Source organism: Podarcis bocagei (assembly GCF_964188305.1).
Source record: "Podarcis bocagei genome assembly, chromosome: 3".
Lineage (NCBI taxonomy): Eukaryota > Metazoa > Chordata > Lepidosauria > Squamata > Lacertidae > Podarcis > Podarcis bocagei.
In genome coordinates this window covers 29,889,919-29,895,918 of record NC_138127.1, presented here as the reverse complement: position 1 = coordinate 29,895,918, position 6,000 = coordinate 29,889,919, and the positions used below count along the sequence as shown (strand labels likewise).

The 6,000-nt window shown below is 40.6% G+C and overlaps 1 long non-coding RNA gene across 1 annotated transcript in view; it reads right to left on the bottom strand.

Annotated features, from left to right (window-relative positions):
* Positions 1–2,970: 2,970 nt before the first annotated feature.
* LOC308583036 overlaps positions 2,971–6,000 on the bottom strand; it is a 266,940-nt gene continuing 263,910 nt past the window's right edge. The window contains exon 7 of the long non-coding RNA XR_014006007.1: positions 2,971–3,040. This is a non-coding gene — a long non-coding RNA (uncharacterized lncRNA). The remainder of the gene's footprint in view (positions 3,041–6,000) is intronic.

Below are 6,000 nucleotides of genomic sequence, written 5' to 3'. Positions count from 1 at the left end.
TAAACTGGATGTCCACTGCACTGGAGTAATGGCATGATGACTTTGCACCAATGTCACAAAAAGACATATAGCAGAATGGCATTCCCAAGCAGCCAACATGAAACTTGCTGTTGCACCCTTGGGAAACATTGTGCCAGGGGCTCTGAAAGGTGGAAAGGACACACCAAAGGGCACATATGTGCATGCCTCATATTTGATGTTTAATTTCTGTGAAATACTTGCACCACTCAGCGCAGAGGAAAAGTTTGTTCCTCTAGTTGAATTAACAGCAAACGCACTGAATCTTCTTCAGTTGCCAGATCACCATGCAAGTCTTTTAAAACCAAGAACAAAGCATGCATTTGTTGGTTCCTTGTTGCATGCTGCAATATTGCTTCTCAGTCCCATTACTCTACAGTATTGTAATATTGACAGTTCTGTGCCCCATCTGACACCTAATGGGCCAGGTGGAATTGCAAGGTAGCCAAGCTGCTTCAAGACCAGAGACCAAGGAAATCACATTTTCAGGTGTTGTGACAGCAGCATTTATCTTTTAGGAACTTTTATGCCAAAGTTTTAAAATAAAAGAATAGCTGTTGTTCTGTCTCTTTCCTACACAGAGCTCTTTCAGTCATATGACAACATTCCAGTCTCACCAGGTGACCCAGATTACCAGACAGAGTCCTGGTAGCCTGGGCTTTGTTCAGTGATGGCATAACTAGAAAGACCAGAGCTGAATGAGGTCCAGACAGCCTGAGATTTTATAACAATGAGCTATTGCAAACACTGAGGATGGTGGATGGAGTCTGCCACCTGACTGAAAGCCAAACATTGAGCTGTTAGCACTTCTGTGGAAAACATGGCTGCTATTCAGTTGTGAACCCTGAAAATGCAATTTTCAACATCATTATGGTATCTGAGACACAATTTCTCATTTGAAATAAGATTTGAACAGGATCTGGACAACAAAAGTGGAAAACATTCAACGGAATGTGGCTATGACTAGAATGAAGAATAATAAAGTTGCCTTTCAAGTAACAATTTGCAAAATTCACCTCCTAGCTGAGCCATGGTACTGGGGCAAGGGGTATTCAAGCACATATTGGTAAAGTTAATGGAATTTAGTGCTTTACCTTTGCAAGTCACCTTTAATTTATCACTCCCACATCAAATCTGTTAGGAGCACCAATCATTAACCTCCTCCTGCTTAAGTGCATCCATCAGCTCCTCAATACATTTATCATTATTCTCAGTGAAGCCACCATCACCCTTCAGATCACTGCAGCTATTAAATTGCTACATATTAGGACATAAGAACCCAAATTATTACATAAAAATTTGAAAGTACAGCAACACCTAGAGGTCTGTTTGAATTATAAAAGAAAATAAATCACCTATGACCTAGATTCTGTCTTTAAATGCCCATAGTAGTATGAGATTATTAGTGGAGACATAAGAACTCTTCACTAGGTGTGTGCCCAGCATTGTTTAATGAAACACTGATAGTCCTTAGGTGACCTTAGCATTGCAGTTTAAGGAACCTTTTAATGACGTTTCAGGTACTTCAAATCATTGTGAATAACATGCTCAGCAAGCACAGGTTCTGTTAAATACCTAAGTTATGAACATGCGGAATGCTGTTAATATACCCAATGACATACTGATTCACTCTTAAAACAATACTTTATGGACACATGACCATTCCAGGAAGCTATGCCAAGATGGAATGTGTGCTCTACTACTAGCTAACGTGGGGTTTCTCTGAAGATGGAATCGTGTTTTTCTTTTTTGCTCCATAAATAGTAAGAAAGGTTCCCATGCTCACTTTCAGCGGGGATCTTTACTGACAAGATTCCAGTCTGGCAGAGCTTTTTGGAATGTCACATGGCCACTTCAGGAAGTGCTGGCAAGTATGGAACATACCACAAAGGCTCCCACTGTGTGTACAGGCAGCTCCCTGTTTACATGGGGGTTATATTCCAAGACACAGCACACATCAGTGAAATCACGTATCATTGAAACCCATTGAAAAAGCCTGCAAACACCCCATTCTGCCCCCGCCCCACCCCCTAAAATTCCGCCATTTAAGTGACATTTCAGTGACATCTTTATGGTGTTTCTGGGTCATTTCTGGGTTCAGCATGATGCACATACACACAGTCACACACAGATTGAACACACATAAACTGCCTGTATTGTATGTTTTATGTTATACGTATATGTATTGTATGCATAGTATACACTAGAGATTTCATAAAGTAACTAGATACCTACACAACAAAGCGTATAAGTATATAATCATAATTATGTTTTACAACTTGTAAAATTATGCTGCAGAAATATAATACCACAGTGGGCTTGACTCAGTTAAATGAAACAATATACAGGAGGAGGTCTGCATATAATTTTGTGTATAATTTGTGTTTAATTAATTAGGTTAAAAAATAGATATAAGTGGATATTTAAAATGGACTTGTCCTCCAGTCCTAACTATGAGGACTCGGATTTGTCATAAACCAGAAGGCATGCAGGAAAAATACGAACAAAGCACCCCAGGGTAAGAGTGCCACCTATTTAAAAGATAGACATCTGACAAATCCTTGCCTAAGATTTCTTTGTCAAATAAAAGGCAAAAAAGCTGAACACATGAGTATATCCTGTTGTGAACTAGGTGGTGGCAGGGGTACTGCAGTTGTTCACTTTTCCTAGCTTCTTTGCCCTTGATAAACATGAATCAAACAGCCTAAGGCAAGAGGAAGACACTATGTGTGATAATCCTCATTTCCTCTTCACTCCGCCACAAAGTCCGAACTTGTTCAGATTCAGCAAAGTATTGTCTTGATCAGATCCCCAGTTAGATGTATAGACAAACACACAGCAAATACTGCCTCCAGCAACACATCGTTTTCTCACTGCTTGCTCCTTCCCTGATTCATTCCTCAAAACTCAAGCCACCCCCTTTCTTCCAAATGTGAAATTAAATACACTTACCAGTTTCTGCTAAGTAACTTAAATGCTGGTAGCAACATTTTCAACCAAGGAGTAACCCGCTAGAGGACACCTGTGTCAGACAATGAAAGAGTGAAAGAAGGTTTGTTTTCTTAACGAAAGTCATAATAGTGTTATGAATCTGAGGGGGCAAGACACCCTAAATTCTGGATTGCATAATATTAAAGCTAGGAAATAGCCAGACATGCGTATTTAGGAGAGACAAGGCATAGGCAAACTCGGCCCTCCAGATGTTTTGAGACTACAACTCCCATCATCCCTAGCTAACAGGACCAGTGGTCAGGGATGATGGGAATTGTAGAACCAAAATATCTGGAGGGCCGAGTTTGCCTGTGCCTGGAATAGACCCAAGAGGTATCTGAACCTTTTTATACCTTGCTAATATTTTAATTAAGCTGAGCATTAGAGGCAGATGGGGCCTGTCAACCTGAGAAGGTAGACCATGTAGGAGAAGGAAAGCTGATCTCGAGTCTTTGCTGCTTTGTGGCTATACTCATTCATGAAAAAAGGCTTCAGGAGTAAACCCTAAGGAGAAATTCATACCCGCTCCCTTGCAGGAGACCATCAGGAGAAGAAATGGCTAAGGAGTAAACCCTACACAAATCTGGAGTCCCTAAGACGGTTGGATGGCGTATTGTATGCCTCCTTCCAGCAACTTGTGCAGCCAAGCTGGGGCTAAATATATTGCGCTGCTTTCCTGTGGACCACATCAGCGAGACTGACAAGGGTGTCCTGTCATCTGGGCAGCCAGGGGCCTCCATACACACTGCCCAGGCTTTTGCCCTGGAAAAGTCACTTCAGTTTGACTTCACCCCTGGAGGTGCACCCCCGAAAGAGTTAATTAAGTCAGGGATCAAGAAACTCACCATAGAAGACAAAGAGGTGGGGCCCCTTTTGACTCAGAGATAAAAGCCGAGAGCTTATAGAAGGGAAGGGGAAGCAATGCGGGCAGATGTTTAGTGCAGAGTGTTAGGAGTAGGAAGCAGTGGACTTGAGAAACTGAGGCAAAGAGCAACGTTTGAGAACGATAGTTGAGGTCTGCTTAAGTCTAAGGCTGCTATGGCTATGGAAGAAGGCAAAACTTCTTGAGATATGAATGTTGTTGGCCCCTCTGACATAGGTTCAGGTTGTATATATGTGTACTTAAACCATATATCATAAAGACACCACAGTCTCCGCTGTGCCTCATGTTCCCAAGGAAACTCTGATACCGGAGCATAAAGTGTGCCAAGAGCTCCTGGAATCTTACACTGCTATGGAGATTTGGGGGTGGTGCAGAACAACAGTATATCACGAGAATGGAATATGCAATTGATATAGGTTCTAATTTCTGGTGGGAAGGTTAGGTTTGAAACTATAAGCCATAATTTCTCAAGTACTGTAGATCTAGAATAATTCACATTAATATATGAAAACAGGATGGTTTCCAACGAGTCTTTGTCATGGATTCCTCTGATATTGAAAAGAGAAGATACTATATAGACCCCAGCACTGCTTACCTTTAGATCTCATGTGCTTGTGCCAAAAGAGTATACTGCTTAACAGGGTACCAGGTTTTAAAACAGGAGTGGGAACCCAGGAGCCCTTCAGATGCTGTTAGATACAACTGCCATCATTCCTGACCATTGGCCATGTGGGCTGGGGCTGACAGGAGTTGGAGTCCAACAACATCTGGATGTCCAGAGGTTCCCATATATGCAAAGGTGCTTCATTTAGCTTATAGGGCTTAAGAAGCCAACTTCTGCCACAGTATAAGAGGTTGGGAGCAGAGATTGGTTGAAAAGCAGTCTTTTGCTTGTCCTGAAACAAAGACACATTATGGGGAAGGGATAGCAAGAAATTGCTTTCCATTCTTCCACTACAGTTTTGGATCCACACACCCACCCCTGCTTGTATGATGAATCTTTTGGGACTAATCTGATTATACTGACAAATCTATCAGACAAAACAAAGTAAGGAAAAGTACTTGAATCCTTCTTACCATAGATATAGCAACAGAAAAATATTTTAATTTGAAAAATCCACTCTAGAAATGAGTTTGGCCTGTACAAATCAAGGAGTGAAAATTGTATGCCAGCCAGAATTGTTCAGGGACTGTGGTTATTTTCATCATTTTCATTTAAGACTAAGAGTTAAATGAAAATTATGTCTAGATGCATGATCAGTTTGATGCAATTTTAAAGGTACCACTTATACTGTTAACATTTCATGACTATTATTGAAGGAGGTTTTTGTTTTGTTTTTCAAATGCAAACAAACCAAAGCCATTATACATGGAGGCCTTAAAAAGGATCTTGGTGATTTATAAATTACACAACTGAAATAACTATAAAAAAACCAGCCTAACCAACTCAGATATTCCTATCAATCATGTGACCTAAAATACAGTCTTAAAAATACTTTTAAAAAACAAGTGTTTCAGGTCATTAGTCAATAATGTGCACAGCTGCCTTCAGGGGTTTGGAGAGAAAATTAAATCAGCTGAGTTATTTCATTTACAAAAGCACCTGCTGTGCAAAAATAATTTTCATCAAAAATTTAATATTGCAGTAGGCTTGCTTAGCAGTCTCATTGTTATAATACACCGTGATGACTTCAAAGGTCCATTATTTGCTATTGTCCATTATGCTTACAATTGCCATGCTAAGAAATGCCGAAGAGGATTTTGGCATGCAAGATGGGAAAGGGTAACTCAGGAGAATGGGATGGCCAAGACCCATAGTTGTAATTCTGTGTACACAAGGGAGCTTTCAAATGTTTCAGGTTCCAAAATAGCACCCTCCCCTTCCCAACCACATGGCAAACTGAGGAAACTGAAACTGAGGAAACTTTTAAAAGCAGTTTTTCAGCAGGCATGTTGCTCAGTTGTTGTTTTGAGGTTTCTTGAGAAGAGCTCAATACAGAGACCTACACCTCACTATTCTCCTGTCCCCAGCTGAATAAACATAATTTTCCAAAAATTATGTAATTCCGCCCCCCCCCCCAAAAAAAGGTTAACAAGCTTTGGGTCTG